Below are 27,218 nucleotides of genomic sequence, written 5' to 3'. Positions count from 1 at the left end.
CAGTGTCAACCATCATCACTGCAGAAATTACAAGGGACTCCAGCTCTGATGGGACAGTCAGGAAACTAAATTGTCATATACACAATTGTATAATGACTCACAGGAGACGTCTTCTTTGTTGTCTTTACTTTTCTTCATCTGGTTCTTGTTTTCTTTCAGCTCCATCTTCTCCGCAGAGTCTGACACCCTCACATCATTGGTTACTTTGTTAGTAGATCCTCATCCTCTGTATGAAGATAATAATCATTATAACCCTGTCAGACATCATGACCCCTAAAAATAATACTGCCAGACACGGTTTCCTCTGTTTGTTAGAATCCCTACCCTGTACTCCCCCCAGACCCATTTTCCCCTCTTTCTGCAGACCCCTAAGGGCTTCTCCACACTGTGGACATTTAGTTGACAGAATGTCCGTTCGCTGCAGGCGCCATTGAAGCCATTGGCGATAGGACTGCACAGATGTGTGCCATCTCTATAGATGACAATGTAGTCTGGTGGAATTCAACCTGCTAAATGGATGTCCACCTTGTACGTCCATTCTGCGGGGGTAGTTCCACTGTGATGATTCTACAGTATGCACAGAGCAGCAGAAAACCATTGAAAACATTTGGACTCTGCTTCAAGCAGATTTCCGCCAGAGGAATGTCCTCAATGTGGACGGGCCCCCCTAAGCTCTCCTGCAGACTCCTCTGCCCCCCCCCCCCTAGACCACTGCATTATTTATCTTTACACTTTTCTGTCCCCCCCCCCTCCAGACCCCTCTGTCCTCCTCTGCCTTAACACTCCCCACCCGCATCATTCATCTCCCCCTCCCAAAGACCCCTGCATCATTCATCTTTACACCCCCCCCCCCCAAGGCCAGACCCCTGCATCATTCATCTCCCCCAAAGACCAGACCACTGCATCATTCATTCCCCCCCACCCCAAGACCCCTGCAGCATTCATCTTCACCCCCCCCCCACCCCTAAGACCCCTGCAGCATTCATTCCCTCCCCACCCCAAGACCCCTGCAGCATTCATCTCCCCCACTCCAAGACCTCTGCAGCATTCAACTCCCACCCCAAGACCCCCTGCACCAGTCATCTCCCACCACCCCAAGACCCCTGCAACATTAATTTCCCACCCCAAGACCCCTGCAGCATTCATCTCCCACCTCACCCCCGGCCTGACCCTGCATACTTACCTGTCCTAACACTGCTTATCTGTGCCAGGTCCTGCGCTACTCTGTTGCTCTGCCCTCTCCTAGTTAGGCCTGGCCAGAGCAGATGATGCAGGCAATTGCTAATCGTGCTGCCTGCATCATAGGAAAAGCGTTAGCCGGGCTAGCGTTCCCTCTCTCCGGCGGCGCTCAGCTATTCATTTGTATTGGTGTCTTGAAGACTCCGATACATATGAATATGGGAAAAGCGGTCCGCCAGTTGAGTACCGCTGCTCTAGACTATCTATATCCTTCTGGAGATTGTCTCCAGTACTGCGCACAATACCCCAAGTGAGGCCTCACCAGTGTTCTGTACAGCGGCATGAGCTTATACCTCTCCCTATACATCCAAGCATTCTTCTAGCATTTCCTGCTGCTCTATTAGATTGTCTTCTTCCTTTAAGTCTTCTTAAATCTTTTTCCTCGGATACTGAGGTCAGGACTGTGTCAAATATTCTATATTCTGCCCAAGGAATTCTGACTATCCTTCTAGTTTGCCTAAATCCTTTTCCATTTGGCGTATCCCTCCACAAACATCAACTCTTACATATCTTTGTGTCATCAGCAAAAAGACATACCTTACCATCGAGAACTTTTGCAATATCACTAATGAAGATATTAAACAAAATTGGTTCCAGTACAGATCCCTGAGGTACCCCACTGGTAACAAGACCTTGCTCTGAATATTCTCCATTGACTACAACCCTCTGTTGTCTGTCCCTCAGCCACTGCCTAATCCATTCAATATGGGAGTCCAAGCTCAATGACTGTAGTTTATTGATAAATCTTTTGTGTAGGACAGTGTCAAAAACCTTATTAAAATTTAGATATGTGATGTCTACTGCCCCTCCACCATCTATTATTTTAGTCACCCAGTCAAAAAAATCAACAAGATTTGTTTCATATGATCTCCCTGAAGTAAACTCATGTTGTTTTTCATCTTGCAATCCATGGGATTTTAGATGTTCCACAATCCTATCCTTTAGTAGGGTTTCCATTCATTTCCCCACTATTGATGTCAGACTTACTGGCCTATAGTTTCTTGATTCCTCCCTACTACCTTTCTTGTGAATGGACACGACATTTGCTCATTTCCAATCTTCCGGGACGACTACTGTTACCAGTGATTGGTTAAATAAATCTGTTAACTGTTTTGATAGCTCACCACTAAGCTCTTTTAATAATTTTGGGTGTATCCCATCAGGTCCCTGTGACTTATTTTTCTTCACTTGAGACAGCAAACATAGAACCTCTTCCTCTGTACATGCATCAAACGATTCATTAGTCTTCCTCCCTAATTAGGGTCCTGTTCCTTCTTTTTCTTCTGTAAAAACTGAACAGAAGTATTCATTAAGGCAGTCGGCTAGCCCTTTATTCTCTTCTACATACCTTAATTCCTTTGTTTTTAATTTAGTTATTCCTTCTTTTAATTTGCTTTTTTCCTTTTATATATCTGAAGAATGTATTATCCCCTTTTTTCACAGACTGGGCTAGTTTTTCTTCTGCCTGCGCTTTAGAAGGTCTTATAACTTGCTTGGCCTCTTTCTGCCTAATCTTGTAGATTTACCTATCTTCATTGCTCTGAGTTGTTTCATAATTACTAAATTCTAGCTTTTTATTTTTAATGACTTTGGCCACTTCTGGAAGTGGTTTCTTCCTTTTTCTGCTTTTACTGACAAGTCTAATACAATTTTCTGTTGCCTTCAATAATGCGTTGTTTAAGTAGTCTCTTTTTTTCCTGAACTCCCTATAATCCGTTCCAGTCTGATAGGGACTCATTTATGACTAATCTAATTTTTGGACAAAAAGAAAGTGACAGTGCCCGGCCAGCTCCTTACATGACAGTGTGCTCAGCCTATCACCGACTGAGGTGGGACATCGCTGCAGCTGGTGATAGGCTGAGCACACTGTCATTAAGAAGCTGTCCGGCTCCTTACATAACAGTGCACTCAGCCTATCACCGACCGAGGTGGGACATCGCTGCGGCCAGTAATAGGCTAACGGCTCTGTGACGTTCCCATCCCCAGCGTGAGGCCGTTACAGGAGCAACGGGGTAACGTAGGAAGGTGAGTTAAAGTTCATTTTGTTTATTTTTGCAGCCCGGGCACAGGAATATGTAGTACAGTACAGTACAGATTTCAGTACTGGGCTGATAAACTAGGGTGGGGGGGTAGGTTAGAGAAGCAGAACCCACGGGCCATATGATGATGGGGCAGGTAAAATACCGTTAAACAATAACTTACAGAAATACCGTGATACACATTTTTGGTCATACCGCCCAGCTCTACCGAACCCCCCCATTCAGTGGTCTAGGAAGCCAAACAGTTCCAAATCCTAATTCAGGCCTCTCGGCATAAGTGACACAAGCTCAAAAATGTTCTTGGATTCTGCTCTGGACATTTTGCTTTTGTAGTTTTCTCCATGCCAGTCAGGTTTGACTGACCTGATCGCTGAATAACTTAACTGGTTGAGGTTGCTATTGTGGAAATCCCTAAAGTGTAAGGACAAAGGGAGAGATTGATCAAAACCTGTCCAGAGGAAAACTCAGCAACTTTTCCTCAGGACAGGTTTCGATAAATCTCCCCAAATGGTGTTTTTTCTTTTTGATATTGTATCAATGCTCAAGAGTATGTGTTTTTTAATTGCGCGTGAAGTTCTGCCTACATATTGTTTATGGAAAGGACACTCTATGATGTAAATCACTCCTTTGCTCATGCAGTTCAGGAATTCTTTAATTTGGAATTCAAGGTCATTAGCAGTGCTTGTGATTTTGGTCGTTTTTTGGGGAAAATTAGATGCCTTAAAGTTTGAACATTTTCCACATGTAAAGAATCTATTTAATGTTTAAAACCATTGTATCTTTATTTTTAATTTTACCCACAATTGTTACTGTTTTTATTTTACATTTTTTTTATTTTTATTTCTATTATTTATATTCTTTATAATTTTATTTTTTATTCTATTTTTATTTTATTTTAATTTATTATTTTACTTTTTATTTGTATGCACATGTTTAATTTACCTTCACAAAGACACTATTCTCACTTACATATGTACTACATATGTTCTATTCACAAGATATATTTCACTTCCCCTACCACATTTTAACATCTACATGCAATCAGCCAGTTTGCTGTAGATAGATATACACCCACATTACGGTCTAACATATCACAGTTTTACATGTTGATTTATATACTTTATTCACAAATTAAATTGCAGGCATGAACAAACTAATAATTATCACATAGTAGTCTGTATTTTTAGGAGAGCCCCTTGATGTGTCTGACATCCAAGTAACCATTCAAGCAACACCCGAGTTTTACTATGAACCCACATGACATGCTTAATTTGTTAATTTGGTACTGTAGCCCTCCAGATGTTGCAAGACTTCAACTCCAAGCATGCCCAGACTGCCCAGGCATGCTGGGAGTTGTAGTTCTGCAACATCTGAAGGGTCAGAGGTTGCAGAACTACAGCTCCCAGCATGCCCAGCAATTCCCGGAGGCTGTCTGGGCATGCTGAGAGTTGTAGTTTTGATTGGTCAATCGCAGGGGATAGGAGGAGGTGTCACCCCTGCCACCTCGCTCCCATCCTTTAGGATGATCGGGGCTGTATCTGACAGCTCGGATCATCCCTATTTTCCGGGCTATCGGGTCATCAGATACCCGAACAGCCTGCAATCGCTGCAAATCGCCGATCTGAATTGATCGTCGATTTACGGCGAACGCCGACATAAGAGGAGGGGGGATTTGGTCGGGGGGTCGTAGTCATGACCCCCCAGGCATTTGCACGGGATGCCTGCTGAATGATTTCAGCAGGCATCCCGTTCCGATCCCCATCCGGCTAGCGGCGGGGATCGAAATTCCCACGCCCTTGGTCCTTTAAGTACCAGAACACAAGGGCGCATCCATACGCCCGTGGTCCCCAACAGGTTAATGGACATTTGAAATTATTGCATTAATACAATATAGTGTTATAAGAATTGCATTTTAATTCAGCAGCAGTCCTCAGTATATTTTATTATACAATTTTTTATTCATCATTTTATTTTATTACTTGCTTATACGTTATCACAAAGCTTGACGTAAGCCACAAGGGCCCTGAGGCTCTTCCAGACAGCTATATATACATATATAACATCAATATAATATTTTTTACAGCTTTGTTTATTGTGTTTTTTTTAAATAAATACAACTTTTTAAAATACATATATTTACAATTATTGAAACCCAGTATCCATTTAACCCCTTAAGGACCAAGCCCATTTTGACCTTAACCCCTTAAGGACCCATGACGTATGCATACGTCATCACACCCTGGGTCTTAAGGACCCATGACGTATGCATACGTCATGGTCTTTTCCTGGTCTCCGCCGCTCACCCGGCGGAGATCGGAAGCGGATCCTTGCTGAAATCCTTCAGCAGGGATCCAGGGCAAACGCCGAGGGGGGCCATGTAGCCCCCCCATGTCGTTGATCGCCGCAAATCGCAAGGGAAATCGCCCTTGCGATCTGCAGCGATACCGGGCTGATCGGGTCTCTGGGACCCGACCGCCCGGTAATTTTGCATGATCACAGACAGCCAGGACCATGCTAAAGTATAGGAGCGAGGTGGCAGGCCTGCCACCTCCTCCGATCCCCTGCGATTCTTCGGTTAGCTAACCGTCCACCAAGACCGGAGGATGCGGTGGGGGACGGGGGAGTGCTGGGGCCCGGCCCCGATACTTACCTCGTCCCTGAAGACCCGGATCCCTTGGCATCTGGGCATGCTGGGAGTTGCAGTTTTGCAACATCTGGAGGTCCGCAGTTTTGGGACCACTGTGCCCTTCCAGATGTTGCAAAACTACACATCCTCAGCATGCCCTTACTGTCCAGGCATGCTGGGAGTTGTAGTTCTGTAACATCTGGCCCTTCAGATGTTGCAGAACTACAACTCCCAGCATGCCTGGACAGTAAGGGCATACTGGGAGTTGTAGTTTTGCAACATCTGGAAGGGCACAGATTGGGAACCACTGTATTAGTGGTCTGCAAACTGTAGTCCTCCAGATGTTGCAAACTACAACTCCAAGCATGCTGGGAGTTGTAGTTCGGCAACATCTGGCTCTAAAGATGTTGCCGAACTACTACTTCCAGCATGCCTGAGAATGTTTGGGAGTTGTGGTTTTGCAACAACAGGAGGCACACTGGTTGGAAAACATTGTCTGTTTCCTAACTCAGTGTTTCCCAACCCGTGTACTGATAGACTGTGCATGCTGAGAGTTGTAGTTTTGCAACAGCTGGTGGTCCCCCCCCTGTGAATGTACAGGGTACATTCACATGGGCAGGGGGCTTACAGTGAGTATCAGGCTGCAAGTTTGCGATGCAGCAAATTTTGCACGGCAGCTCAAACTCGCAGCGGGAAACTCGCTGTAATCCCCCGCCCATGTGACTGTACCCTAAAAACACTACACTACACTACACTAACACAAAATAAAATAAAAAGTTAAAAACACTACATATACACATACCCCTACACAGCCCCCCTCCCCTCCCCAATAAAAATGAAAAACGTCTGGTACGCCACTGTTTTCAAAATGGAGCCTCCAGCTGTTACAAAACAACTCCCAGTATTGCCGGACAGCTGTTGACTGTCCAAGCATGCTGGGAGTTTTGCAACAGCTGGAGGCACCCTGTGTGGGAATCACTGGCGTAGAATACCCCTATGTCCACCCCTATGCAAATCCCTAATTCAGGCCTCAAATGCACATGGCGCTCTCACTTTGGAGCCCTGTCGTATTTCAAGGCAACAGTTTAGGGCCACATATGGGGTATCGCCATACTCGGGAGAAATTGCCTTACAAATTTTGGGGGGCTTTTTCTCCTTTCACCCCTTATGAAAAGGTGAAGTTGGGGTCTACACAAGCATGTTAGTATAAAAAAATAAATTTTTTACACTAACATGCTGGTGTTGCCCTATACTTTTCATTTTGAAAAGAGGTAAAAGGGAAAAGAGCCCCCCAAAATTTGTAATGCAATTTCTCCCGATTACGTGCTCTGGGGGCGCACAATAAGGCCCAGAAGGGAGAGTGCGCCATGTACATTTGAGGTGATTTGCACAGGGGTGGCTGATTGTTACAGCGGTTTTGACAAACGAAAAAAAAAAACCACATGTGACCCCATTTCGGAAACTACACCCCTCACAGAATGTAATGAGGGGTGCAATGATAATTTACACCCCAATGATGTCTGACAGATCTTTGGAACAGTGGGCTGTGCAAATTAAAAATTTTGTACAGCCCACTGTTCCAAAGATCTGACAGACACCAGTGGGGGGGGGGGGGGGTGTAAATGCTCACTGTACCCCTTGTTACGTTCCTCAAGGGGTCTAGTTTCCAAAATGGTATGCCATGTGGGGGTTATTTTGCTGTTCTGGCACGACTTTTACGTATGCAAAAGTCGTGAAACCCCTGTGGGGTATATAAAGGCTCACTTTATTCCTTGTTACGTTCCTCAAGGGGTCTAGTTTCCAAAATGGTATGGCATGTGGGTATTTTTTGCTGTCCTGGCACCATAGTGGCTTCCTAAATGTGACATGCCCCCGAGCAAAATTTGCTCTCAAAAAGCCAAATATGACTCCTTCTCTTCTGAGCATTGTAGTTCGCCCGTAGTGCACTTCAGGTAAACTTATGGGGTACCTCCATACTCAGAAGAGATGGGGTTACAAATTTTGGGGGGTATTTTCTGCTATTAACCCTTGCAAAAATGTGAAATTTGGGGGGGAAACACACACACATTTTATTGAAATTTTTTTTACATATGCAAAAGTCGTGAAACACCTGTGGGGTATTAAGGCTCACTTTATTCCTTGTTACGTTCCTAAAGGGGTCTAGTTTCCAAAATGGTATGCCATGTTTCTTTTTTTTTTTTCCTGTTCTGGCACCATAGGGGCTTCCTAAATGCAACATGCCCCCCAAAAACCATTTCAGAAAAACGTACTCTCCAAAATCCCCTTGTCGCTCCTTCCCTTCTTAGCCCTCTACTGTGCCCGCCGAACACTTTACATAGACATATGAGGTATGTGCTTACTCGAGAGAAATTGGGCTACAAATAGATGTATACATTTTCTCCTTTTACCCCTTGTAAAAATTCAAAAATTGGGTCTACAAGAACATGCGAGTGTAAAAAATTAAGACTGTGAATTTTCTCCTTCACTTTGCTGCTATTCTTGTGAAACACCTAAAGGGTTAAAATGCTGACTGAATGTCATTTTGAATACTTTGGGGGGTTCAGTTTTTATAATGGGGTCATTTGTGGGGTATTTCTAAGATGAAGACCCTTCAAATCCACTTCAAACCTGAACTGGTCCCTGAAAAATTGTGATTTTGGAAATTTTGTGAAAAATTGGAAAATTGCTGCTGAACTTTGAAGCCCTCTGGTGTCTTCCAAAAGTAAAAACACATGAATTTTATGATGCAAATATAAAGTAGACATATTGTATATGTGAATAAATAAAAAATATTTGGAATATCCATTTTCCTTACAAGCAGAGAGTTTCAAAGTTAGAAAAATGCAAAATTTTCAAATTTTTCATCAAATTTGGGGATTTTTCACCAAGAAAGTATGCAAGTTACCAAAATTTTTTAGCACTATGTTAAAGTAGAATATGTCACGAAAAAGCATTCTCGGAATCAGAATGATAACTAAAAGCATTCCAGAGTTATTAATGTTTAAAGTGACAGTGGTCAGATGTGCAAAAAATGGCCGGGTCCTAAGGTGTAAAATGGCTGGGTCCTTAAGGGGTTAACCCCTTAAGGACACATGACTTACTGGAACGTCATGTGTCCACTCCCGATCTATAACGCGGGGCCACGGCGTGGCCCCGCGTCATAGCGGGTCGGGCTCGGCCTCTAACAACGGCCGGGACCCGTGGCTAATAGTGCGCGGCATTGATCGCAGTGCCGCGTGCTATTAACCCTTTAGACGCGGCGTTCAAAGTTGAATGCCGCGTCTAAAGTGAAACCGAAATCATGCCGGCTAGCTCAGTGGGCTGTTCGGGATAGCCGTGGCGAAATCGCGGCATCCCGAACAGCTTACAGGACAGCGGGAGGGCCTCTACCTGCCTCCTCGCTGTCCGATCGCCGAATGACTGCTCAGTGCCTGAGATCCAGGCATGAGCAGTCATGCGGCAGAAACATCGATCACTGGTTTCTTATGAGAAACCAGTGATCAATGGTAAAGATCAGTGTGTGCAGTGTTATAGGTCCCTATGGGAGCAAAAAAAAGTGAATAAACATCATTTAACCCCTTCCCTATTAAAAGTTTGAATCACCCCCCTTTTCCCATAAAAAAAACAGTGTAAATAAAAATTAAATATCATTTATATCAAAATATCAATTATATATATATATATATATATATATATATATATATATATATATATATATAATATATTAAACCGCATGGTCAATGGCGTGCACGCAAAAAAATTCCAAAGTCCAAAATAGTGCATTTTTGGTCACTTTTTATATCATGAAAAAATGAATAAAAAGCGATCAATAAGTCCTATCAATGCAAAAATGGTACCGTTAAAAACTTAGATCACAGCGCAAAAAATGAGCCCTCATACCGCCCCATACACGGAAAAGTGTATGCTTTTTTCCAGAAGTACGACAAAATCAAACCTATATAAGTAGGGTATCATTTTAACCGTATGGCCCTACAGAATAAATATCAGGTGTCATTTTTACCGAAAAATGTACTACGTAGAAACGGAAGCCCCCTAAAGTTACCAAATGGCGTTTTTTTTTTCAATTTTGTCTCACAATGATTTTTTTTCCGTTTCACCGTAGATTTTTGGGCACAATGACTGACATCATTACAAAGTAGAATTGGTGGTGCAAAAAATAAGCCATAATATGGATTTTTAGGTGCAAAATTGAAAGAGTTATGATTTTTTAAAGGCAAGGAGGAAAAAAACGAAAATGCAAAAAACGGAAAAAACCCCGGTCCTTAAGGGATTAAAGGGGTATTCCAGGCAAAACCTTTTTTTATATATATATCAACTGGCTCCGGAAAGTTAAACAGATTTGTAAATTACTTCTATTAAAAAATCTTAATCATTCCAATAGTTATTAGCTTCTGAAGTTTTCTGTCTAACTGCTCAATGGTGATGTCACGTCCGGGGAGCTGTGCATGATGGGAGAATATCCCCGTAGGAACTGCACAGCTCCTGGGACGTGAGTCATCAGAGAGCAGTTAGACAGAAAACAACAACTCAACTTCAGAAGCTAATAACTATTGGAAGGATTAAGATTTTTTAATAGAAGTAATTTATAAATGAGTTTAACTTTCCGGAGCCAGTTGAGATATATATATATAAAAGTTTTGGCCTGGAATACCCCTTTTAAGGCCAATTTTATTTTTGCATTTTCTTTTTTTCCAAAATGGGAGTAGTAGTGGGCAGCAGAGCCAGATATGTGACATTGTGCCACCCTGCATGCCACATCTCCAGCAAGTATCTGGCACTCCCTGATACATATGGGATAAGAGAGTAAGAACCCTGTACCACCTTGTTAATACTTTGTAACTATTCTCTTGAGCCCTACATGAGATCGAAGTTTTATGGCAGGAAGTTATGACTTGTTCCCATTCCCCTTTCGAGAAATCACAGTTCAGTTCTCACTCCCATCCCCTTTTATAAGGGAGCGGGTCATCTCGATGGGTGTCGAGGAGAAGGGCATGGATACCACTGATCAGGCGAACCGAATTGGGTCTGGAGATACGTATTTTCTCAAAAGGGGATAGGGGACGGTGAAGTTTAAGAGCGACACACTCCACGGCATAAAAATGAGATAATTGAGCATATTGGAAACTAGCCATGGGTGCTAGTGAGAGGTCAGGCAACAGGTCGTGTAGGGCTTTTAATCCTGAGGCTTCTAAAAAGCACATAAAGTGGTGCTTTCAGATCTAGTACGTCCCAGGAACGTGGCGGATGTAAGGGCTGGTGGAAATGCCGGGTTGCCAAACACAGGACACAATGGGCCATCCGTTTGGAAGGGAACAGAGTCCGGCAAGAGGGTGCGATGAGTCCTGGCTATAGAGAACGTAACAGGAGGTAAGTCAGAGAGGATAGCGTTAGTCAGCCTATGCTTGGGACGCCACATTAGCAACTTTGGATTTAGATGTGAAGTGCAGGATTCCAGGGCGACCCATTGCTTGGTGAGTGGAACACAGTGACAGTCCAACACTCTCTAGTCAAGACAGCCGCCAGGTAGTAGTAAAGGCAATCTGGCATTCCCAGTCCCCCGTCAATTTTACTTCTGGTCAGAACACCTTTCGCTACTCTGAGGCCTCTACCCGCCCACACAAAATTAGATAGCAGCGAGGATAGTTCTCTAAAGAAGGATCTGGGGGGGTTAGAGGGGAGACTTAAAAAGAGGTATAGAAGTCTAGGTAGTACGTTCATTTTAACAATGTTGATACGTCCCAACCAGGAAAAGTCCTTTCGCTTCCATCTGGACAGGTCCATTCTAATAGTGTGTAGTAGCGGAGGGTAATCTACCTGATAGGCTTCACTCAGATTGCGAGGAACTCTGATACCCAAATATTTAAGGGATCGATCGCACCATTTAAAAGGGTAATTATCTTTCAGTTGTTGGACCACTCCAGGCGGGAGGGAGATATTAAGCGCCTCACTTTTAGTAGAGTTGAGTTTATAATTGGAATATCTGGCGAATGTGTGGATAGTGGAGAGTAAAGAGGGCAATGAAGTGAGAGGAGAAGACAAGAAAAGCAATAAATCGTCAGCATAGGCCGAGCATTTGTGATGGCACGAGGCGACTTTCAGACCCTTGATATCATGGTTTTGTCTAATAGCCAACAAGAGGTGTTCCATACATAACACAAAGAGTAAGGGGGACAGGGGGCAGCCCTGCCTCATGCCATTACAGATGTGAAAGGGTGAAGATAGTTGGCCATTAATCCTTATCTGGGCTTGTGGGTCCGAGTAGAGAGCCATAACACAAGCTATCATCATTGGGCCCAATCCAATCTGCGACAAGGCAGCCCACAGAAATCCCCAGTCAACATGGTCAAAGGCTTTCTCTGCATCCAGCGATAGTAGAAATAGAGGAGTCTTTATTTTTTGAGCGTGATGGATGACAGAGAAAGTTCTGCGAGTATTATCTCTAGCCTCGCGGCCACGGATGAATCCAACTTGATCTACATGAATCAGGTTGGCCATTAAAGGGGCCAGCCTGTTTGCAATCAATTTGGCGAAGAGTTTGGTGTCCGTGTTGAGTAGGGAGATCGGACGGTAGCTCTGACACAGCATTGGATCTTTCCCTTCTTTCGGGATAACTGTGATAAAGGCCCTTAGGAAGGATTGGGGGCAGAGGGGAAGTGTCAGAAATAACATTAAAGGCAGACAGGAGAGAGGAGGACAATTCTGACAAGAGGAGCTTGTAGAATTTGGCCGTATAGCCGTCAGGGCCGGGGCTTTTGCCCGCAGGTAGTAATTTCACAGCCAAGCTAAGTTCCTCCACCGAGAATGGCTCCTCAAGCGTGGAAATATCGTCTATGGAGAGGGATGGTAGGGCGGTGGAGTCGAGGTCTGACTGGAGGGACGGACGAGTGGATGTTGGTGAGGAAGTTGCGGTTTGGGATGGTAGGTGATAGAAGGTAGAGTAGTATTGGCGGAATGCTTTGAGTATGTCAGGCGTGAGGTGGGGAATTGAATCTTCAGAGTTTTGGATGGCGGGGACAAAAAGGAAGACCTCCTCTCTTGCGGAGCTCTGGTGAGAAGTATACCAGATTTGTTCCCCCATTCGTAGAAAGTTTTGCCTGTACGTTGTTTATAATAGCGATACTTCGTGTTCAACAATGACAGCAACTCCTGGCGAACACGAATAATATCACGGTAAGTGTGTTCATGCTGGGTTCTCTTATGCAATGATTCCAAAGCACTCAATTCAGTCTGGAGGGAGGTGAGCTTCATTGACTTTTCCCTCTTTAACCGCGCCCCATGCTTCACCAGAACTCCCCTAAGGACACACTTCAGGGCCTCCCATTTCACCAAGGGGGAGGAATCGTCTGAGTGGTGGTCAGTATGAAAGTGAGTGATCTACTCTTGTAGTTCTTTGAAACAGAGTGGATCTAACATAAGGGTTTCATTAAGCCTCCAGGTTGCATGGGGTTTGGCAAGAGAGGGAAGGGTGAAGGACATGTAGACCGGGGCATGGTCAGACAGAGTGATAGATCCAATAGAGGAGTGGGAAAGAGAAGAAAGTAGGTGATGGGGACAGAAAATGTAGTCTATCCTACTGTAGGTATTGTGAGGGTGAGAGTAGAATGTGTAGTCATGGTCACTAGGATGGAATGTACGCTGTAGCGAATGAAGTTTGGTACGTAGGGCTCGCAGTTTGTTGTAGGAGAGAGTTGAGTGTCCTGTGGACGTGTCATGCAGCGGGGAAATGGGAAGAATAAAATCTCCACACAATATGATCGGACCAGATGCAAAAGAGGAGAGACTGTTTAGGGTACGTATAAGAAAATACACCTGATCACTATTAGGAGCGTAAACCGAGGCTATTATGATGGTATGGCCTGAGATATCACAGTTCACAAAAACATAAAGTGCCCTAGGGTCCGTAGCCGTATTCAGGATTTTAACAGGGAAGGATCTATGGAACGCTAAAGAAACTCCCTTGGTTCTCGCATCTGGATTGATGCTATGCACCCATGTGGGATAGTATCTGGTGGGCAGGATAGGGAGATTTCCCTCTTTAAAATGAGTTTTGGAGTGCAAGGGTGTGACAGGGTTTGGGATCTTTTCTCGGGCGTGTTAAACCCTTTGACATTCAGGGAGACAAACTTGATGTCAGCTGCCATAAGGAGGGTAGATAAAGAAAGAAAGCTTACCACCTGTCCAGAGTCCAGCCCACGCACGCCGCCGCCGGTAATGGTTCAAGAAGTCTATACACCACCTGTAAGGGAAATAAAGAAACATAGTGGGAAAAAGTATGCGAAGAAGCTGAGAGGGCAGCACCCATAAGGAAACAGGTGCAGGGGGAATAAACGAGAGGGCCATAAGAGCCAAAGAAAGCACAATCGCAGTTCGTGTGCTATACTAAGGGGGTAACGTGGAAGAAGCACCAGCAATCAGCAATTGAAGGTATACACAGAGAGGGAACTAGTAAGAAGGCCTAGGGCTCGATGGTAAGGCAACAATTATCAAACAAGGTTGGAGACCTTATGTTTCTGTAAAAAGTGGGAGGCAGAGTTCTCATAGCAACAGGTATAATGGACAGGTGGGAAAGGCTCAATGCAAAAGAAAAAAAAAGAAAAAGAAAAAAACGCCATGGAAGCACTGGGGCAGTAGACAACAGCGGAGGGATGGGAAGGTGAGGGGAGGGGGGAAGGGTAGGAGGGGGAGGTGGAAGGTTCAATATAACCAGTGGGGAAATCTCAGTCGTAGACAGAGCCAAATATTAGGCTGCAGAGCAGCAGGTAGGTATTAAACAAATAGACTAGGTAATGTAAAACAAGGGGAAAACAATTAAAGTCTTGTGTCCTCATCTCTGCGGGAGGGGTCCCGGAGCTCCTTCCCTGGGTCTTCTCATAGATTGTCTATTTTCTGCGATGTGGCGCGCCGACAAGGTAGTCGGGGAGTACAGCAGTTCCCAGCCAGGCAAAGATATCGGTGGCAGTTTAAAAATGGCTAGGAATTCCGGGAGGTCTTCAGGCCTCCGTAAGTATCCAATAGTGGCTCTATGGCGGGCCATGAGGGAAAAGGTGTATCCCCATCTATACAAGATTTTTGCATTCTGAAGCACAGTCAAGAGAGGCTTCAATGTCGCCCTGAGGCGGAGGGTACGTAGAGATAGGTCTGGAAAAAGATACATTTCAGTCCCTTGGAATTTTACGGATTTCATACTGCGAGATTTGCGCATGATGTCCTCTTTCAGGAGATAATGGTGGACTCTACAGATGACATCCCTTGGCTTAGACGGATCTGTTTTTTTTTCGCTTTAAGGGCCCTGTGGGCTCTGTCCAATTCCAGAGGAGTATCTGCTGGCCGTTGCAGGACTTCATTAAAGATATGTTAAAGAGTGGATGTCAGGTCTTGGGGTCCAACCGCCTCAGGGAGGCCTTTTATGGGTATATTGTTGCGCCTGTTACGGTTGTCCAGATCGTCAACGTGGTCTATGATTTGGGCTTGGTGGTGCAGAAGGGAAGTTGTAGCGTCTCTCAGGGTGTGAACTTCAGCGACAATGGTAGTACGAAAAGTCTCTAATTCCGTCATACAAGTCGCCAAATGAGTAACCTCAGTCTTAACAGGCGCTAAGTCTTTGCCCCACGCTTTCTTCATGTCACTGGCTAGAGACAATAAGTCCATCTTTGTAGGTAGCAAGGCCAGGGGGGCCTGCAGTTCCGGGTGACCTTTAAGAGTGTCAGCAGCTGCTTCCGGACTAGGGAGCGCAGACAGCCTGTCAGTGCGAGATGATCGAGCATCAGCGACCGGAGTATGTTTTCTGGTATCTGACTTAGGGGTTTGAGATCTGGAGCTCCGGTCTCTTGGAGACCATCTGGAATCATCAGACGAGGAATTATCCGTATGTTTTCTTGGTAATGAGCGCGCTTTCATGGGAGTTTTGAACAGTTTTTTCTTCTCTGGAGGGCTGTCCCCCCAGTATTCGGGAACATCACTATTGTTAGGAGAGTCAGTTTCAGATTGGGAAGTGCCTGAGTTCATGGGATGAGATGCATCCATTGCTGAGGAATCAGGTGGAAGTATAGGTGGCCCATATGGAGCTGACAGTGCGTGTTCAGTGGCACGCAGCACCATAGAAGCAGGCTTGTTATCAGAGGTGTGAGGATGCCATGGAGCTGGGGAGAGCTGTCCAGAATCTGAGGGGTTAATGGCAGTTGGTACTGCTGGCATGTGGGCACTGTGGTCAGGAGCTGTGTGCGGGGACTCATGCGCAGTTGTGGGAGCTGGGTCCACTGTAAGGGGGGATGTAGCCTCTTTTCTAGAAGAGGGCGCCACCATTTGTGGTTGTGGTTTCGCAGGTGCGATTTTCCTAGAGGCCCTGTTGCTAGTTGAACGCCTGTGTGACAGGGGCGGGTAGTCACTTACTTCAGGCTCCTTTTGAGCAGAGCCGGAGGCGCTGTCAGTCTGGTTCCAGCAGCGGCGATCAGGCTGTGTGAGCTCCGGAGCGCCGCGCATCTCAGCAGCAGAAGGTGCGCAGGCGGCTTCCGGGTCTGCGGCCGTGCGTGCTGCAATAGGCTGCACTTGTAACGCGGCAGTCTCCGGCCTGGAGCGAGGCGGAAAGTACGCGGAGATCGGCTGGAGTGATGCGGGCTGATGAGGGCAAGTGGTCTTCTTCTCTTTGTGTTTATGTCTGCCTCCCATTAGCAGAGTTTTAGCCTTTCTTGCGGTGGCCCAGGCAGGAGCTCACTCAATGTGCTGCCGGCCGCCAGCATGTCAAGCCACGCCCCCATCCCAATCATCTATTTTAACATGCGCATTGCTGCAGATGTCGTGATCTGTATTGATCTCAGCATCTGAGGGGTTAATGGTGGACACCATTGCAGTCGGGACCTACAGTGTATGATATGAACACCGCTCTGATGCTCGCGGTCATACACAGGACGTAAATGTATGTCCTGGTGCGCTAAGTACCTCCGCACCAGGACGTACATTTACATCCGTGGTCCTTAAGGGGTTAAAGGGGGAAACTTTTTTTTAATTTTTTTTAAATCAACTGGTTCCAGAAAGTTAAACAAATTTGTAAATTACTTCTATTAAAAATTTTTAATCCTTCCAGAACTTGTTAGCTGCTGAATACTACAGAGGAAATTCTTTTCTTTTTGGAACACAGAGCTCTCTGCTGAATCACGAGCACAGTGCTTTCTGCTGACATCTCTGTACATTTTAAGAACTGTCCAAAGTAGTAGAAAATGCCCATAGCAAACACCTAGGGTATAGGTGTTAAGACGGTTAATTGCTCAGTGCAAGTTGTTTTTGAGATGTTTTCTACTAATCTCATTTTTGAACAGTCTGTTTTTCTAAAATCTAAAACTTAAGTTTTTTGTGTGGTGTGACTCCTTCACTGTTATAAACCACACTGACTGGTGATCACTAGATCCCAAGCTTCTGCCTACAATAATATTATATACCAAATGCCCATTTGTGAATACCAAATCCAAAATAGCCTCCCTCCGGGATATTTGGGGGGCAATTGCAGGAAAACTGCTGAATCGATTTTGACGTCTTTACAATATCTGTCAGATAGGTAAAGTTATTTTTTAAGTATCAGTGCTGCATATCTCCTTTTAAGGGGGTTATCTAGGAATATAAAAACAGAGCCAATTTCCTTAAAAAACAGCATCTCATTTGTCTCAACGTTGTCTGTGGTATTGCTGCTCAGCTCCATTGATGTGAATGGAGCCAAACTGTAATACCATATACAACCTGGGAATAGACATGGTGCTGTTTTAATTTTCCTTTAAGTTTTTTTCTAAAAACTCCAGGGGGGGGGGGGGGGGGGGTCATATGTCTGTTACTGAGGAGAGGCTTTTTTTGGGCCACTCTGCCATAAGGCCCAGATTGGTGAGTGCTGCAGTGATGGTTGACCTTCTGCAAGTTTTTCCCGTCTGCACACTGGATTTTTGGAGCTAAGCAAAAGTAACCATTGAGTTCTTGGTCACCTCTCTCTTACCCCAGACCCAGTGTTGTAGCACAGGGTCTGCATACTTATTTTTTAAATGTCAGAAAATTTCTAAAATTCTGTTTTTACTTTATATGTCACTCTTCCCCAGTGGAATATGTCAGGAGAAGGCAGATTTGTGTATGCTAGATTTTAACGTGCCCAAACCTCTATTCTCATGGGAGATTAGCTCCTTCCAGACCCCTTGGGAGGAAGCTTGTTTCCCTCTGTACATGTGTACAAAATAGCTGTCTACGCAGAAAGTACTTTGGGGGAACATGGAAAAAGCTTTGTATGACTTTGAACACAGGGTTCTTTGGGTTGTCATGGCAGCTGAAAGCCTCCAGGCCTCTATGTAATAGTAGACTGGCAAAATGACCGTACACTGCACTACATAAGCTTACAAGTGATCTCACATTCAAGTCCACTCCACCCTTAAAAAAAAACTTTAAGAGTATATAGAATTTTTTTTTCCAGTATTAAAAAGCTAAGACACTCATTTTCTCCCATTCATAAAATCTGAAAATATTAACTACAAAGGAAGAAAAAAAGAAAACTGCATTCACAAATGTCTTATCTAGTTAAATATGTCTTATCTAGTAAAATACATTGAATGCCATCGGAGGAAAAACAAAACAAAAAAACTGCAATGGTATCAATTAAAATTACCAAAATCAAAAACATTCCCTCATACAGCTTTATAGACAGAAACTAAAATGGATAGGTTTTCGTTTTGTTCTACTACTTTATTTATTTTTATTTCAACTTGAAAAAAGATGCTTAAAATCACAATTTTCAGATTTTTTTAGTCTAGGAACTGTTTGAGGGCTGTGATCTTAATACATTTTTGTCTGATACATGTGAAAAAAAATCAAGTGTGGAATTTTAGTATTTAAAAAAAAATGATTTACACAGTTGCATGGTGCAGGATCATAAACATTATATTTTTATAGTTTGGACAACTCTGCATGCAATGACCTCAAAAATTTTTTTTTACATTTATTTATTTGAAAAATGGGAAACTGGGGAGGGGGTTGAAAACCTTTTTTTTTTTGTCATCATCAGAGGTCTATTATAAACAATCATTGGATTACTTATACTGATCAGTGTTATGCTATTTCATAGCAATGATCAGTTAAATTGGAACTCTGCTAGTACAGTCTCCTTGAGGCCTCTGCCTGCTATATTAACTGACTGACACCCCTGAACGAATCGCAACCCCAACCCCCCCCCCCCCCCAACCTTCGGCAGCAGTCATTTTGTATTTAAATTGTTAAATGACTGACATTAACGTCATCGCTAATGACTGTCATTAATGTACTCACTGTCTAGTATATTAGTTGGATGCCACTTCCGTTGGAGGTGGTGCTCGTGGTGGATCAAGTCCTGAAACAGTGTTTGATTTGAAGGATATGCAATAAAGCTCCTTGTTCCTGAATATACTTGGTGAGTGCTAGTACTTGCTGTCTATGCTGAGCTCACGTCACATTCATCATGCACATGTATGTATGTGTATATTTGAGCACCTTTTAGTGTTTGTCTGCCTAGTAATGCCCCAGTTATTTGTAACCTAGCTCCATATGGAGTGGCTGAGCTGAGAAACACTCAGAACCCCCCAGCACTCACCTTCATGCCATGTACATAGTGCTCATTGTTCTCAGTGCTCAGTGGTCTGGAAGGCAGAGATTGGCTTGAAGGGGTACTCCAGTGGAAAACAATGTTTTCCATATCAACTGGTGCCAGAAAGTTAAACAGATTTGTAAATTACTTCTATAATAAAAATCGTAATCCTTACAGTACTTATCAGCTGCTGTATGCTCCACAGGAAGTTGTATAGTTATTTTCTGTCTGACCACAGTGCTCTCTGCTGACACCTCTGTCCATGTCAGAAACTGCCCAGAGCAGGATAGGTTTTCTATTGGTATTTGCTCCTGCTCTGGACAGTTAGTGACATGGACAGAGTTGTCAGCAGAGAGCACTGTGGTCAGACAGAAAAGAAATATACAACTTACTGTGGAGCATACAGCAGCTGATAAATACTGGAAGGATTAAGGTTTTTATATAGAAGTAATTTACAAATCTGTTTAACTTTTTGGTTGATTTGAAAAGATTTATTTTCCACCAGAGTACCCCTTTAAGCCAATGTTTCCCAACCAGTGTGCCTTCTGTTTTTGCAAAATTGGGACTCCTATGCTGAGAGTTGTACTTTACATCAGCTAAAAATGACACTGGTCAGTAAACACTGGATTAAATGCTTCTGGTTCCTAGAGTCTTCTCGAACACTGTGTGATACCTACCCTCTGTGGTGGCCATCCATGTTATACAGGGACTCTGTCCTACATAGTTACATTTTGCAAGGTCTAACTGCAAGACCAAAATTTCCATTGGGTCCATTGTTTCATAACGTTGGATGGGTCACTGTAGGGTCTTGGGGACTTGTACAATGTTCTTGCTTTAAAGCCCTGCTTTTCCCTGCTTTTACCTTCTTATATAGCAGGTTGTCTTTGCAAGAAGAACCAGAGAACTGTTCTAATTCTCTTCAGATGTTTACATAACTGTGTGGTCTGATCTAACCAGCGGAAGTGTTACATGTTTGCTGCCTGTGCAGCCTTATATACTTAAGCTCTGAATTCCAGCTTTTAAGTTCATAACCAATACAGTGCTTGGTTTCTGTGGTTTGCTGCACAAGCAGACAAAGCTCCTTTATGTGGGAGAAAGCTGCCTCGGTCTGTTCATGTCTTTCAGCATTTTCACCCCTCTGCTGTTTGATTCTAATGCAATGTCCTATATTACAAACCTGAATGGTTTGGGGGGAAGTAAGGAAATAGTTAGAGGTCACACTTAAGTATTTTTATAGGCATCTGCTTCCAGTAGTTGCTGTTTGTATTCAGTTCTTCTGTATGGAGGCCTGAAGTCTGGAGACATCAGTGCTTGTGTGGGATGCTCAGAGAAGAGAGGGAGGGACACTTGGCAACTCGCTACTGTCAGCAACTCGCGCAGACAAGAGAAAGATCTTGTTATATTTATTGGTCATCGCTAACCTCCATTTCTGTGCTTTGTGCAGACAACCTGTGCTGCCATCTATTGAAATTGAAACGCTGATCCGTAAAACATTACATTTGCTTTCCACTGTATAAAAAATATTTCCTTTCCAGACCAGCTGACCTTTAGATACTGTAAATTATTACTAGGGCTGCCAAGCTGAAGTCTCTCAGCTTTTTTTCCCCGTTCTAAAACTAGAATACTGGAAATTTAACTCTTAAGGGCTTGACGAGCGCCAGATGCAGCAGGTAGATTGCGGTGGTCCCCAGCTGCTTGACCCCCACGATCAGACATCTTATCCCCTATCCTTTGGATAGGGGATAAGATGTCTAGGGGTGGAGTACCCCTTTAAGAAACAGGTACACTCTCAGGCCCTGGTACTTAAGGACCAAGGGTGTACATGTACGCCCTGGTCCCGTTTACGGGGTTTAAACTGTTCTCATGGGCAGAGAACGGGTTAAACCCGGTGGGTCCTGGTTGTTTCAGGCAGCCAAGACCCACGGCTAATGCCGGGCACCGCCGATTGGGCCAATACCTGACATTTACACTTCTGACGCCGCAATTAAAGTTGATTGCGGCATCTAAAATAAAACTAAAACTATCCCGGCAGCTTAGCGAAGCTGATCGAGACTATCGTGCCAAAATCGCCATGATCAAGATCAGCTTACTGGACGACAGGAGGGTCCTCACCTGCCTCCTCTTCATCCGTTCGGCGATCTGCTGCTCCAAGCCTGGCTCCAAGCAGGCTAGAGCAGCAAAGCGCTGAGAACACTGATCATTGCTATTCTATGGTATAGCATTGATCAGTGTAAGCAATCAAAAGATTGCATGTTGTAGCCCCCTGTGAGGCCTAAAAATAAAATAAAAAGGATTTAAAAAAAGTGAGTTAACCCCTTCCCTATTAAACATTTATATCACCCCCCTTTTCCATTTTTTAAAATAAAATAATGTGATAAAATAATCATATGTGGTACCGCCGCGTGCTTAAATGTCCGAACTATTAAATTATATGGAAAGCTTAACTGCACGGCCGATGGCATACACGTTAAAAAAACAAAAAAAACGAATTGTGCATTTTTGGTATAACATTAAAAAAAAAATATATAAAAAGCAATCAAAAAGTCCCATCAAAACAAAAAATGGTACCTATGAAAACTACAGACCATGGCACAATAAATGAGCCCTAATACATCCCGAAAAATGTAAAAAGTTATAGGGGTCAGAATGTGACAATTTTAAACGTACACATTTTGGTGCATGTAGTTGTAATTTTTTTTTAAAGTAGTAAAATTAAACAAAACCTACATAAATTAGGTATCCTTGTGACTGTATGGACCTACAAAATAAAGATATGGTGTCATTTTTACCAAAAATTGCATTGTGTAGTAACGAAAGCCCCCAAAATTTACAATGGTGTTTTTATTTTTAATTTCACCGCACAAATATATATTTTTGTTTTGCTTTAGCTTTTCTCATGAAATGATTGATGTCATTACAAAGTATAATTGGTGGCGCAAAAAACAAGCCCTTATATGGGTCTGTAGGTACAAAATTGAAAGTGTTATGATTTTTAGAAGCAAAATGAAAATTGGCCTGGTATTTAACCTCTTGGGGACGCAGGGCATATGCATATGCCCTGCATCCCCGATTCTTAAGGACTCAGGGCGTACCTGTACGCCCTGAGCATTTCCGGTTCACGCTGCTTACCGGGCAGGGACAGGGATGCCTGCTGAAATCATTCAGCAGGCATCCTGTGACTGCCTGGGGGGGTCCTGGGACCCCCTCATGTCTGTGATCGCCGCAAATCGCCGATCAATTCAGATCAGCGATTTGCAGCAATTCCGGATCAGTCGTGTCCCGGTGACCCGGAAAAAAAAGGATGATAGGTGCTGTCAGAGATTTCACCTATCATCCCTTAGCAGCAGGGTTGAAGTGGCAGCAGTGGAGGCAGCGGTGAAGGCAGGTGGATCTTCACTGCGCAGCAGCAGGAGGTAAGGCTGACCGCCTGCTATTAAGCAACACAAGGGCATGCTGGGAGTTGTTGTTATGCAACAGCAGAAGGCACAACTACAACTCCCAGCATGCTCTTTGGTAGTTTGTGCATGCTGGGGTTGTAGTTATGCAACAGCTGGAGGCACATTTTTGGAGCTGGGAGTTGCAGTAGTGTGCCTCCAGCTGTTGCATAACTACAAGTCCCAGCATGCCCTTCCGCTGTAAGTGCATGCTGAGAGTTGTAGTTTTGCAACAACTGAAGGCACACTGGTTGCAAAACACTGAGTTTGGTACCTAACTCAGTGTTTCACAACCAGTGTGCCTCCAGCTGTTGCAAACTACAACTCCCAGCATGCACTGATAGACCGTACATGCTGGGAGTTGTAGTTTTGCAACAGCTGGAGGCACACTGGTTGTGAAACACTGAGTTAAATAATAAACTCTGAGTGTTTTGCAACCAGTGTGCCTCTAGTTGTTGCATAACTACAATCCCCAGCATTCACGGGAAACCAAAGGGCATGCTGGGAGTTTTAGTAGTATGCCTCCAGCTGCTGGATAACTACAAGTCCCAGCATGGCCTTCGGCTGTCAATGCATGCTGAGAGTTGTAGCTTTTTGCAACAGCTGAAGGCACACTGGTTGCAAAACACTGAGTTTGTTACCTAAATCAGTGTTTCGCAACCAGTGTCCCTACATCTGTTGCAAACTACAACTCCCAGCAGGCACTGATGGACCGTACATGCTGGGAGTTGTAGTTTTGCAACAGCTGAAGGCACACTGGTTGCGAAACACTGAGTTAGGTAACAAACTCTGTGTTTTGCAACCAGTGTGCCTCCAGCTGTTGCATAACTACAACCCCCAGCATTCCCGACAGCCAAATGGCATGCTGGGAGTTGTAGTTTCGCAACAGCTGGAAATTTGCCTCAAACTCCCAGCGGGAAACTCGCTGCAAACCTCCACATGTGTGAAAGTACCCTAAAAACACTACACTACACCAACACAAAATAAAAAGTAAAACACTACATATACATAAACCCCTACACATTTAACCCCCCCCCCCCCCCCCCAATAAAAATGAAAAACTTCTGGTGCGGAACTGTTTCCAAAATGGAGCCTCCAGCTGTTGCAAAACTCCTCCTCCCAGTATTGCCGGACAGCCATTGACTGTCCTGGCAGGCTGGGAGTGATTCTTGCATCCGGGTCCGTCCCCATGCAAATCCCTAATGTAGGCCTCAAATGCGCATGGCGCTCTCTCACTTCGGAGCCCTGTCGTATTTCAAGGCAACAATTTAATGCCACATATGGGGTATTTCCGTACTCGGGAGAAATTGCCTAACACATTTTGGGGGGCTTTTTCTCGTTTTAGTCCTTATAAAAAGGTAAAGTTGGGGTCTACACTTGCATGTTAGTGTAAAAAAAAAAAAAAATTTTTATACTAACAGGCTGGTGTTTCCCCCATACTTTACATTTTCACAAGAGGTAAAAGGAAAAAACGACCCCCAAAATGTGTATCACCATTTCTTCTGAGTACGAAAATACCCCATATGTGGACATAAAATGCTCTGCGTACGCACAACAAGGCTCAGGAGTGGGAGTACACTATGTACATTTGATGCCTAAATTGTTGATTTGCACAGGGGTGGTTGATTTTACAGCGGTTCTGACATAAACGCAAAAAAAGTTCACTATTATGCTGGTCTTACCCTAAATTTGTAATTTTCACAAGGGAAAATAGGGAAAAGCCCCCCAAAATTTTAACCCCATTTCTTCTGAGTAAGAACATACCCCATATGTGGCTATAAAGTGCTCTGCGGGTGCACTACAATGCTCAGAAGAGAAGGAGCGCCATTGGGCTTTTGGAGAGAAAATGTGTCCGTAATTGAAGGCCACGTGTGTTTACAAAGCCCCCATGAGGCCAGGACAATGGACCCCCACATGTGACCCCATTTTGGAAACTACACCCCTCACAGAACTTAATAAGGCATGCAGTGAGCATTTAAACCCCACAGGTGTCTGACAGATTTTTGGAACAGTGGTCCGTGAAAATAAAAAATGTAATTTTTCATTTGCCCAGCCTACTGTTACAAAGATCTGTCAAATGCTAGTGGGGAGTAAATGCTCACTGCACCCCTTATTAAATTCTGTGAGGGGTGTAGATTCCCAAATGAGGTCACATGTGGGGGGTCCACTGTTCTGGCACCACGGAGGGCTTTGTAAACGCACATGGCCCCCAACTTCCATTCCAAACAAATTCTCTATCCAAAAGCTCAATGGCGCTCCTTCTCTTCTGAGCATTGTAGTTCACCTGCAGAGCACTTTACATCCACGCATGGAGTATTTCCATACTCAGAAATAATGGGGTTACAAATTTTGGGGGGCATTTTCTCCTATTACCCCTTGTAAAAATGTAAAATTTTGGGAAAAAACAGCATTTTAGTGGAATTTTTTTTTTCCATCTACACATCCGACTTTAAAAGTCGTCACACCTGTGGGGTGTTAAGGCTCACTGTACCCCTTGTTACGTTCCTTGAGGGGTGTAGTTTCCAAAATAGTATGCAGGTTTTTTTTTTTTTTTGGCACCTGTTCTGGCACCTTAGGGGCTTCCTAAATGCGACATGCCCCCCAAAAACCATTTCAGCAAAATTTGCATTCCAAAAGCCAAATGTGACTCCTTCCCTTCTGAGCATTGTAGTGCATCAGCAGAGCACATGACATCCACACATGGGGTATTTCCTTACTTGAGAAATATTGGGTTACAAATTTTGGGGATATCTCTCTCCTCTTACCCCTTGTAAAAATTTAAAAAATGGCTCTACAAGAACATGCGTGTGTAAAAAATGATTTTAAATGTTCTCCTTCACTTTGCTGCTATTCCTGTGAAACGCCTAAAGGGTTAACAAACTTTCTGAATGTCATTTTGGGGGGTGCAGTTTCTATAGTGGGGTCATTTATGGGGTATTTCTCACAGAAAAAACAATCTCTGGGTTAACAGATTAAATGGCCACTCTCATTAAAACTAATTTTTGCTATTGCACTCCTTATGATAAAAAAAAATATTTCTAATTCTTTGTTTAAAAAAAAAAAAAAAAATTAAGTTTTCTGTTTTATTTGTGCTTAAAAAAGCTCAAGAGCACATTTTCCTCCATCTCATACACAGCAAGCACAGCCCAGAGTGCTGAGGGGGGTGTGTCCAACCAACAGCATATGGCAGTTATGTGTGAGAGGAGCTATGATTGGATGAGGCTGGACACACCCTCTTCAGGACTCCAGGCTGCACTTCCTGTGTTTGGGCTTTGGTCCAAAGTCTGTGTATGAGATGGGGGGAAAATGTGCTCTTCAGCTTTTTTAAGCACAAATAAAACAGAAAACTTCATTTTTAAACAATATATATTAGAAATATTTTTTTTTTATTTACCATAAGGAGTGCAATAGCAAAAATTTGTTTAAATGAGAGTTACTCTTTAAGCAGGAATAGACAGAGCGTTTCAGAAGAATTTGGATGGACATGGAGATGTACTGGTTTAGTATGGCATCTATTTGCCCACAGTTGGTGTAGCAAGGCCTCTAGATCCTGCACATTTGGTGAGCCATATTTTTATAGGCATAATGTTACGGGTGTTTGGATCTTGTTGCTCTTTTTGGCAACATTTTGTTTTAGAAATTTCAACAGTGTTCATTGTGGAAGAATTTGACTAGAGCCCTAATAATCCGACTGAATCCATGTATGATAAATAGTAAAGCTACCTGCATGTCAGGCTTTACCACTCTGCATCAGATCATAACCTCCCTGTTACTGTCTATGGTGGGAGGGGATTATGGCTACAATAAAATCTGTTATTTTTTAATGTTTTATATCTATATTCTCTATAGCCCTTTCTTCTGTAGCTAGCGCAAGTCATGTGTTGAAAACAAATTTTAGCACTTTCCGTTATAAATCCAAATGTGAATACTTTCAGCCTGATTTAACCAGTATTGATATATCTACTAGTTTTATAGATGTTGTTCTTCAGCATTCTTTACCGACGCCTGTCTGTGTTGTTGCACGGATAGTGTCCCTAGAATCGACTTGAGCCTGCTTGGTACATGTGTTATAGGCTGGCAGTAGTTTAGATTCCAGTCTGTTCTGGCAGAGATTATAGACACATCTGTTCAGGGTTTAGCCAATAGCAAAACGCGCTGTGACATCATTGTACATTGCAGCTGCTCTGCATTCCAAATCAAACATTTACTCACAGCTAACAAATCCTGCTTCAGCTCTTTTACTTCGCCATGAATATCAGTTAGGGTTTCACAGAGAT

The 27,218-nt window shown here is 43.7% G+C and overlaps 1 protein-coding gene and 1 long non-coding RNA gene across 6 annotated transcripts in view; one reads left to right on the top strand and one right to left on the bottom strand.

Annotated features, from left to right (window-relative positions):
• Positions 1-27,218, top strand: part of ARHGAP26 (Rho GTPase activating protein 26) — a 412,307-nt gene that overhangs the window by 142,210 nt on the left and 242,879 nt on the right. The window lies entirely within an intron of this gene.
• Positions 40-27,044, bottom strand: LOC130369540 (uncharacterized). The gene is made up of 3 exons (XR_008892805.1): positions 26,941-27,044; positions 14,097-14,161; positions 40-226 (listed from the first exon to the last, which is right to left on the bottom strand). It is a non-coding gene; the product is annotated as an uncharacterized LOC130369540 (long non-coding RNA).

Source organism: Hyla sarda, chromosome 4, assembly GCF_029499605.1.
Source record: "Hyla sarda isolate aHylSar1 chromosome 4, aHylSar1.hap1, whole genome shotgun sequence".
Lineage (NCBI taxonomy): Eukaryota > Metazoa > Chordata > Amphibia > Anura > Hylidae > Hyla > Hyla sarda.
This window is presented reverse-complemented; position numbering and strand designations above follow the sequence as displayed.